The sequence below is a fragment of the Coturnix japonica genome, chromosome 25, assembly GCF_054131305.1.
Source record: "Coturnix japonica strain WE chromosome 25, WE-NBRP24, whole genome shotgun sequence".
NCBI lineage: Eukaryota > Metazoa > Chordata > Aves > Galliformes > Phasianidae > Coturnix > Coturnix japonica.
Window position 1 is genome coordinate 7,089,161 of NC_140687.1, and position 9,820 is coordinate 7,098,980.

The 9,820-nt window shown below is 45.8% G+C and overlaps 1 long non-coding RNA gene and 1 pseudogene across 3 annotated transcripts in view; both read right to left on the reverse strand.

The window, feature by feature from the left end:
* LOC146756865 (uncharacterized) overlaps positions 1 to 2,958 on the reverse strand; it is a 40,953-nt pseudogene extending 37,995 nt beyond the window's left edge. The window contains exons 1-5 of the transcript XR_014937154.1: positions 2,694 to 2,958; positions 1,631 to 1,745; positions 1,199 to 1,372; positions 981 to 1,087; positions 418 to 555 (exon numbers count right to left, since the gene is read on the reverse strand). The product of XR_014937154.1 is annotated as an uncharacterized LOC146756865 (transcript). The remainder of the gene's footprint in view (positions 1 to 417; positions 556 to 980; positions 1,088 to 1,198; positions 1,373 to 1,630; positions 1,746 to 2,693) is intronic.
* A 1,606-nt stretch (positions 2,959 to 4,564) lies between these two features.
* On the reverse strand, positions 4,565 to 9,608 carry LOC146756866 (uncharacterized). Of its 2 annotated transcripts, none has more exons than XR_014937174.1 (2): positions 6,722 to 9,608; positions 4,565 to 5,664 (listed from the first exon to the last, which is right to left on the reverse strand). It is a non-coding gene; the product is annotated as an uncharacterized LOC146756866 (long non-coding RNA). The 2 variants fall into 2 exon arrangements; XR_014937175.1 differs by lacking the exon at positions 6,722 to 9,608 and adding an exon at positions 6,553 to 6,715.
* Between the last annotated feature and the right edge of the window lie 212 nt (positions 9,609 to 9,820).

A 9,820-nucleotide genomic window follows, 5' to 3' on the forward strand; every position in this document is an offset into this window, starting at 1 on the left:
AAACTGCTTAGTAATTTAACAAAAGAAATAACAGCTAGATCTCCTCTGAAACAAAACAGGTGGTTCCTGGTCAGTGGAACTGAAGACAGTAATAACAAGGGTTCTGTTTTGAGAAGAATTTACAAACATTTCAGTTTTTCAAGTTGAACTTCTGCGTCTGTGGGCTACAGACACATTTTAATAGTGTATAGCAGGCAGACATCAGCTTAGAAACAAACACTTGAAATCTTACAGAGAATTTTGAGCAGAAGCCCTTTTCTCAACTTTCAAATTAACACCAGACACATGAACAGTATATGTGAGAAGATGTCAATGAACACATCTTCAAAATAGCACCGTTAAACTTGGTGCTGTTACCAAAAAGGTTCAAACTCAACACTGATAACTAAAAACCTAGCAATAAATTTAAAAGTTTACCTAGCATTTCCATGAAGAATAGCATAGTCCTCAGCTGTCCATCCATTAACGTCTTTATGGAAAATTTCAGCACCATAGCGAAGAAGTATTTCTACCAACTTAAGCTCCCCACCGGCTGCTGCAGTCATAAGTGGGGTTCTACAGCATCCAAAATACAAGACAAACCATACAATTTAGTCAGACATTGTAATTATTTTAATTCCCATTTGCTCAATCTCAAAGAAAATCACTTTATGAACAGAAAAAAAAGCTTCCATATTAACAACACTTGCATACAAACTTGGCATCAATTTGAAAAACTCTCTCTGGCATAACAGCAATGTTGCTGGCACAATAGCAATTTTCCTGCCACAGCGGCTACCAGAAACAATGTTTTCTTGCAGTTCTCAATGCAGAAGACATGCAATAATGCATGCCACCTGCCAAGCTGAGACCTGCTTTCGCCAGTCACTCAACGAGCTCTTTCTCTGCGTCTTTCTACTTCAATGCTCATTCCCATCCCTCCCATCAGTCCAACCTGAAGACAACTAAGGTGACCTGCAGAGTTTAGACCATCTCCTCACCTTTCACACGGATCTCGAGTGTGAACATCAGCTCCTTTTTTAAGAAGGAGCTCTACCATTTCTTTGTGATTTTCAGAGATAGCAAGAGTAAGAGGAGTACATCCGTCCTGAAAGAACAGAAATAATTCAAGTTAAAAATCAAAAGAAACAAACAAAAAATCTACAATAAAAATATCAATGCAACTTTTTGAACTTCTCTATTGAATCTCGAAATGTACCTTATTCTGAGCATTGATACGGGCACTGTGCTCAATTAACATCCCTGCTAGAAATGTGTTAGGAGTTACAGCAGCCAAGTGAAGGGCAGTGTTGCCACCAGCATCTGCCAGGTTCGGATCAGCACCATGCTCTAGCAGGATCACTGCACATCTTTCTTTCTGGCATTGTACTGCCTGGAAACAACACACACACACACACACACAAAAAAAAAGGTAAAATTTCCAGCAGTCATATTTCACTGTGTCACCACTACTACAACTTCCCATTCCTGGAATATAAAAGCATCTGCCAAGATTAGCTAGCACATGCCAAAGCCACACTGATTACAGCATGCATGCTTCTACACAGACTTACTTAAAGAATCTGGAAAGACATCATTTAATACATAATCAATAATTCCTACTTGCAGCAACATAGTATGTTCTACTTACCTTCATCAGTGGAGATCTGTTATCACTGTCAAAAAGATTTAGCTTACACTTGTTTTCTACTAGAAACGTAACGACATCCTCACGTCCATTTGCACAAGCAAGATGCAGTGGTGTCCTAAAAGTGAAACGTGTAAATTGAAACAGACAGCTAAATAAATATTTTCACTCTGTGGTACATGAACAGGGCAAATTGCATTTCTTTATCCCAATTACCTCCCAAAATAAACAAAATAAAATAAAAACAAGCTTATTCCATTACCAGCGTGCACCAAACCATGTCGCTTAGTACAACATCTACATGTTTCTTGAACACCTCCAGGGACGGTGACTTTACCACCAACCTGGGCAGCCCATTCCAGTGCACAACCACTCTCTGGAGAGGCTTATCCTAGCATCCAACGTGAATCTCCCCTGGTGCAAGCTGAGGCTGTTCCCTCTTGTCCTAACAGCTCCCATCACAGGCAGGCTGATGAGTACCCTCCATAAGACCAGCTTCCTCCAAGGCAGAGAAGATGAGGACGAAATAACAGGCAGAACGTCAAATAACTCATCATGCCTTGTCACAGACATGGAACAACTCGAGGGTGACTGTCCCCACTGAGAAATTCCCAAATAAGTATACAAGATCCTTCACCTCCGAATAGAAGCCTGACAATATTGATCTGAGCACTGTATTTATTATTTATTTAGCACAGTGTACCGCAAAGAGCTCGAATGAGTAATTTAACTGTAACAAACACAACTTTGTGCAGGAGCCCCTCCTCACCCAAAAGCAGCCGTTACCAAGCACTGGGGAATATGACAACCTAAAGGAACCACCATCAGCTTCGCAAGCAAGAAAGCCTTCATGAAGCCAGCAGCCTTATCGCTGCCCTTTCTCACCAGCCCCCAACAGAGCTCTCAGCTCGGAGGAATGCCGAGCAGCCCTACGAGGGATCCAGGCCGGGAGGGCACATCGGAGCGGCCTCTACCGGCCGTCCCAGCCACGTGCGGCCCCCGTTAACAGCAGCCCTCTGTGCCCAGGTCATGCAGCGGGGATCCCGGCCCGGCCCGCCGCCCTTACCGCTGCGCCCTGTCGCGCTCGTCGATGTCGTGCTTCTTCAGTCCTTGCTGCACCAGGGCCAGGTCTCCGGCGGCGGCCCCTCGGTGCAGCTTGGTCAGCTCCTTCCGGCGGATCTCGTACGCACCGGCGGAGCACGCCGAGGCGGCGCTGCCGGGCGGCGGATCCCGTTTTTTCTTCTTTACGAAGCTGAGTATCTTCTTCATGTCGTCTTAAAACTCTGCCGGGCCGAGCCCCGAGCAGGACGCGGAAGCACGGCGCACGCTCAGGAAGCCGCGGCCCAACCCACAGGCTGCAGGGCAGCCTCAGGCTCCCAGCCGGAGCCGGGAGCCCCACGTATGCGTTATACGTGCGATATTAAGCGATGCTAAGCGATATGAAGCGATAGTAAGCGATATCAAGAGGATACACACCCGCGGAGAGCAGGAGTGTGCGCGTCTGTAGGCTCGGCTGCCTCAGAAAGCGGTTGGCAACGGTGTGTCCTGGGGCCGTTGCCTTTGGAATAGTCACGGGGATAACCGTCTGCAGGGTTATTTCTTGCCCTACTTGTGGGTATTATTTAATAGGGATCTCAAAGCACGCGTTTTTAACCTGTTACTAAACCAGTTGTCAGCTTTCTGTCTTCAGTTTTCCCATCTTCCCCTCCCCCCCTCCACCTTTGTTCATACTGTTTATTAAATCTTTAATATGGGTGATTTTGAATAATATTTTTAATTCATTCCTGTTAAAAACAAATAGTTCCATTTAATTTTTATTTTTCTTCAGAAATTGGTATTTCCTGTCACAGTTCCTCATATTCTCAGTGTGTTCTCTTTGATAATCTGGAGCTTTCTCTAAGAACCATTGAGCAATTGCTATTCCTGTTGCTGTCTGCATGAGGTGATTCCTCTTCTCTTACCCAGTACCAGATCCACGTAGCACAGTAAGATTTTCAAGTAAGGGCTTAAGTGTGGCTTAAGTGTTGCGTAAGCATTGGCATTTGGGTTAGTCTGCTAAAGACTCACCTTTCCTTTGACATAACAATACGGCTGGATAATTTAGCTCACAATCCTTGCAGCTCTGAGGTACAAAATGGCAGTCTGAAGCTCTCTTTTTGCAGTCTTTATTTTTCCCCTATTAAATCACTGTGTGTATTTTGCTTATTGAAGAGTAACAATGGCAGTAAAGGCTTGTGTGCTGCGTGTTGTCTGGTCATAGAATCTTTTAATCATAGAATGGAATGGCCTGGATTGAAAAGGCCCACAATGACCATCTAGTTTCAACCCCCCTGGATATAGCCACATCCAGCCTGGCCTTGAATGTCTCCAGGGATGGGGCATCCTCAACCCCCTTGGGCAACCTGTTTCAGTGAGTTACCACCCTCTGTGTGAAAAACTTCCTCCTAATATCTAACCTAAACCTCCCCTGCCTTAGTTTCAAACCATTCCCCTTGTCCTATCAGTATCCACAGGTGATTTACTACGCCTGATTTGCAGCTGATGTGTTTACAAGCTGGGAAATCTGGCTGGGCAGATAGCATGTTTCTGCATTGCTTGCTCCAGGGCTTTGAAGAGAACTGGGCAGTTGCAGGTAGAGACTATAGCAGCTCCAGCTCTGTCTAGGTTGGAGAGCTGGAGCTGAGGTGGTGCTTTTGATGTTACACTCTTGCTTCCCTATGCAGCCAATGTGTATGCTTAAATACAGTTTTGCTTGTTCCTGGTCCAGTCTGAAGCTCTCACACTGTATCTCATGCACATGGTCTGTTAATCCTCAGCTGGATTAACAGCTAGTTTCTATTGATAATGCTGAAAGAATTCCTTTTGGCTTACTCTAAATGAAAAAGATGCAGCTATGCTTCCCATTTTAACAATGAAAATTAAGAATAGGTTTCAAGATTGAAAAAAAAAATATATCATTTATTTGCTTTCTTTATGACTCCATTTTCAGTTGACATAAATACATGACTTGCAGATTTTCAAATGGAATATATGGAGTTGCAACTAAAAGTTTGATCATGTCTTTCTACCAGACCTCTACAAGTCTCATTTTACCAGAGAGAAATATCCTCCTTCTTACTTGTGTCACCGCTTCTGGCAGTAAATACATTTGTGAGTGACTGTTTTTCAAGGCTGAAGCACAGGAAGAGTAAAATTTCATCAAAACTGTGATCAAAACCTGGAGTTCTCACTGAGAATGGCAATCACTGCCATTAAAGCAGCCTCATGTGGTTGTTTCACAGAAACAAGATCACATATCCCACTAGTTTTGTGGGTTTTTTGGTCTCTTTTTTACATGCTTTAATAATAAAGACTAAAAATTAAGTTTTGTTATTTTGTATATGCAGTGTTTCTTCCTGAAGTTCACACCTTATTGCCACTCTTGCCAGTATCAGTACAGCACAGGGCCTGCAGTCACCTCCCTACCTCCCCAGACCAAATCCATGAATCATTTGCTTCTCATAGGCCTCAGATGAAAATACTATTTTATAACAACTCTAACCACGTTAAGGACAGTGAGACACTTCAAGTCAGTGCTGTGCAGTTCTACAAACTTGGCAAATACCTCTAATGCAGGAGGAATGTCTAACGTGCAGCCTGAGGTCTTCGATACCACAACTTAAGCAGATCTAAACCTGAAAATACTTACACCAGCATGTTAGTGTAAACCCTTACCTTCTCTAGTGTTAACTACGGCTTGCCATAGCATCGTGGCAAGTCTCAAAACCACAAACGTGGGGAAATAACGAATGGCAGGATTTTCAGAGTAGCCTATGGTCAGCACAGCTTGGGAATTCAGCTCTCCTAGGCCCTCCAGGAAAATGTCATCATGCATTTTCCTCACAGAATTACTTAACTAGTCTCAGGAGCTTGCAAAACCCACAGAGGTTTTTAACTAGCTTACTGAAGCAAAGGCTTGAAGGTTGTCCTGAGGGGCTTCATTCATTTTGCTTTGTTGCTGAGCTGTGGTTTCCAGTCTGTCACTTCCAGCCTTGAGCCTGAAAGAGAGACAGGCCTTGCTGTGGACATTCACAAGAGCACAACTTCTGAAAGAGCAGTCTTTATGGAGGGAAACTGACAACTTCTACTTTCAAAAACTCACGTTACTTAATTGCATTCCCTTCTATTAGAATTCAAAAAATAGCTTTTTGAAAGGAACATGCACACAATTCTCCCAGCATGGAAAAAGCAACTTCTTGATTGGCAGCCCTCCTAATTACAGGTTAGTAAAACAAGGCAACCAACTTTCATATCACTGAATCTACCCTGCTGAAACGATGCTCAGTGTGCTACAGCAACCTGAGCTCATGCCCCCACTGTAACCTTAAGCTGCTCATAGGAGCAGACACGGAATGCAGCAGCCCCATTCCTTCCCAGTCACTGTCATAGCTGAGTGCACGCTGAAGCATCCTGAGCTACAGAAATGTCCCAGAGAAGGAATCAGCTCTCCACTCTGGGTTGTTACAGCAAAGACCTGAGCACCACTCTCTGGGAACTACGTGGAAACTTAGGACGGACATGGAGAAACCTCAGAGTCCAGAGCTTTGATGTGAGTATATGGCTTGTGTTGTCGTGTAATTTGGTGCCTGTTTACATTAAACATCCCCAATATGGCTGCAGTCTTTCATGTGGCACAAGCTTAGCAAAAGGGCCAATTCACAGTTGGGCATTGAAGGCAGGAGCTTGGGCTCCTCCTAGAATCAGGGATGGGGAGAATTCAGAAATACCCATTGCTCATCCACTGTTAGGTTCATGTCAGCTTCAGTGCAGAAACCTGCAGGGGGAGCAAAGTGTTTCTGTGTATCCACTAGAAGGCTGTTTCTAACACACTGCTTTGCCCCTCCAGCTTGTGAAAAGCACCCAGGCCTGCTAGCAGCATTATGTACCTTGAACAGCTGGCCTAGAGCTTAAGTATTTCAAGGTCTCATTGTTCAGAAGCATAAGGCAGAGGCAGCAGCAGAGGGAGGTGGGTCCAGAGGTGACAAGCCTAGAAGTAAGCAAGCCAAGAAGTAAGCAAGCCAACAGGGGTCCCTGCACATCCTTCAGAGAAAGTACCTCAGAGTACTGGGGAGATTCAGTCTTCCTCTTGCTCTGCTCCTGCTGCGGGCAGGGCACCTATGAAGAATGGACAAAGTGAGACACATTCAGTCTCTTGCAGTGAGTTTTCCTAAGTCTGTTAAGCCCTGTCATCAAAGCTTTGCCATGCTCTCTGTGGGGAAGTGCAGCTGCAAGCTTTGTTAAAAATTGGTGTTATCTAGCTTTACAACGTGAGTTTTCCAGTTATCATGTTCTGTGTTTTTTTTCAAGATTGTAATAGGGCCCTCTGTCAAAAGAAGCCCAACTCTATGCAGAGAGATGTGCATAATCAGGCAGAGCTTTCTAAAGAACAGCACCTGTTGCAGAACGGCGGGAGAAAAGCAAACGATCACACCTGTCATTGACATATGATCAGCTAATCTCGTTTATTCCTTGGCTGCGTGTACATTTATAATACGGATAATTAGCTCATACATATTGCAAAAGTGGAGCTCATCATTGGTTCCCAATTACATACCATCCCCAAGTATCTTTGCAGCTTCTTGTTATCATCCTGAAAGCTACTCCCTTGCTGAGTTCCCAGAAGCATGGCTAGTTTCTCACCATCCCAGGGCATCCTGTTGTTCTCACTGTCCTTGCAGGTGTTATGGCTGCTTGATTAACTGCACCGTGTTTACAACCCTTCTCAGCTAACTAGCTGTAAAAAACACTCTCTACATTTCCCTCGTTTTCTTTTAGGCTGAAAAGGCTCAGTTTACCGACCGACTAACCATATTTAACAAGCAATTCAGTTCATTTGTTCAATTAGTTCTCATGTAGTTTTATCCTGCTCCGTAGCTGCTGCTCTGTGAACTCCTTATCTTGATCCATGGCTGCTGCTCCATAAAATTCTTCTTGTATTACAACAATTTCAAGATACTGCCTATAGAATAACAACACTACTTATATTAATAACATAACTATGATAACTCAATCAAGGCCTTGATTGACAATACTCTAAAAGTGAAAAAAGAGACAAGTCAAATACAACATAACAACATTACTGTTAAACCCACTAAAAAGAACAAATATGTCTGTACTGCAACCTAAGTTTCTGCAACCTGAAAATAAATCTGTGAGGGTCCCATTGTGTTAATCTGTACCTGATTTGGAAAAGTCTTCAATTTTCATATACTCTGATACATTGATTTTTTAATGACCACTAAAATTTGTGCAATAAATGCTTTTAAGATGCTCATAACCATGCTCTACTGACTGAGTTATCCGGGCTAATAATTGATTAATGATCGCGCAATTTAATGGAATAGCATGTCAAATAGAACCAATTTTAGAGGACAAATGTACTAGAGTATCACTAGGGGCATTATTACTTACTGACCCTTGAGAAACAGCAAACCGTGTTGGTGGTGGTTGCGACAGGCTGTGCCAGCAGGGCCTTCCCTGCTTCAAAGTGCACCTTTCCTCTCTCACCCATCACAGATTCTCTCCTGCATTCAGGGTCTGAAGGATTTCTTCCAGTTGTACACCACATCCGCATGGCCAGTGCATGATATAGAGCCCAAGTGGAACACCTGCTTGGAAAACAGAATAAACTATCAAATTTAGTTCTATTAGCGTGCACTTTCCTCTAAAATGATGCATGGTTATATTTTCAGGTCCCAATTAGTTGGATGTAAGCATGCGCAGGGTCACCCTGCCATGGACAGGATGGTGGCTGCTCCTGGGTCACAGCTGAGCCCTGTGCTGTGGGGCTGGGCAGGATGGATCACAGGCCCCATGGTTGCCCTGTGACGCACAGCACTGGGAGGTGGGGGCAACGCTGCCCTCTCAGCCTGTTCTTTTCCATTGGGATGTGTATGTCTGTGTTCGTGTGGCTGTAGCTGGGTGTACCATAGGTACTGGTGTCTCAGTACCTGTGTGGGTCGGTATCTCCCATGTGGAAGAGTGGGGGGGTGTTGATCTGGGGAGATGGAGGGTGTGTGTTGATTTGGTGTAGCTACCTCACGGTTCAAGCTGGGTGCTGTTGTCATTGATTTCATTTTGGGGGTGGGCTGGGGAGCTCAAGGGTTTCTGGTGTTGTAACAGCCTCTGCCTGAGGTCGAGGCAATCTGAGTTAAACTGAATCTCGTAATGCTGTTAAGAGTTGTTGTCCCCAAAATGCAGTTCAATCTAGATCCTGTCCCAGGCACTGAACATGATGAGGACAGCCCCAGGAAGCTGGCACAGAGCTCTGCCCTGCTCCCCATCACAGGGGGCTGTGGGGGGGCAGCTCTGAGCCATGCTGTCAGGTTGGGGGGGCAGGTCCCCCAAATGCTAAAGCACAAAGTCCCAACTCAGCTGCAGTCCAGTGAGCGTGGCTTCTTGGCCTCTGCTTCTTCAGATCCTTCCCTTGCTGCCCTGCCTCTGCCTGTGGGCAGGCAGCAGGAGGCCCTGGGGCTGCACTTGCCTGTTTTGCCATCTGTTCCATGCCCCAGAGCACGGTGCCTGCAGGCCCCGTGCTGGGGCTGAGGGCTTTGGCCACAGAGGGTGAAGGTTCAGGGCTGGGCTGCAGATGGGCTCCGTCCTTTCGCACTGTGCTGGGTGCTCCTTTAGGGCTCAGGACTTGCAGTGCTTTCTTGTGGTCTCTGAGCCTCTGTGCACCTAATTTTGCTTCTCCCTCGGTGCCTTTGGTGGTGTCAAGCATGGAGATAATAACTGCTGTCCAGGGAGGGAGCTCCTTCCTTTGCTGAGAGCTGGGGGACTTCTTCTTCCTGGCTTCTGCCTCTTGCTCCTGGATCTCCTCCTCCCAGCACACAGGAGCCAGCTTCATGCTCTGCTAAGGGCACTGCACTGCCTGGAGCTGAGCTTTGCACACAAGGGCTGGAGTTGACCCAGAAGTCCAAATGTTTGGGCCCCCAAACCAACCACTGTGAGCCCCTCCAGGGAGCTGCAGCTCTCCCGGCACAAAAGACAAGGCTGTAGGGCTGTCCCCAGCCTGGCCAGCTGCGAGAAGCACAAGGATGCGTTGTTCCTCCCCAGCGCCTCCAAAAGCACAGCTGCTTTGGGCTCCCTGCCTGGGCAGTCTGCTCCCAGGGATGCCCTCCCATCCCACACTGGATGGGCTCCAGGTACGATCCC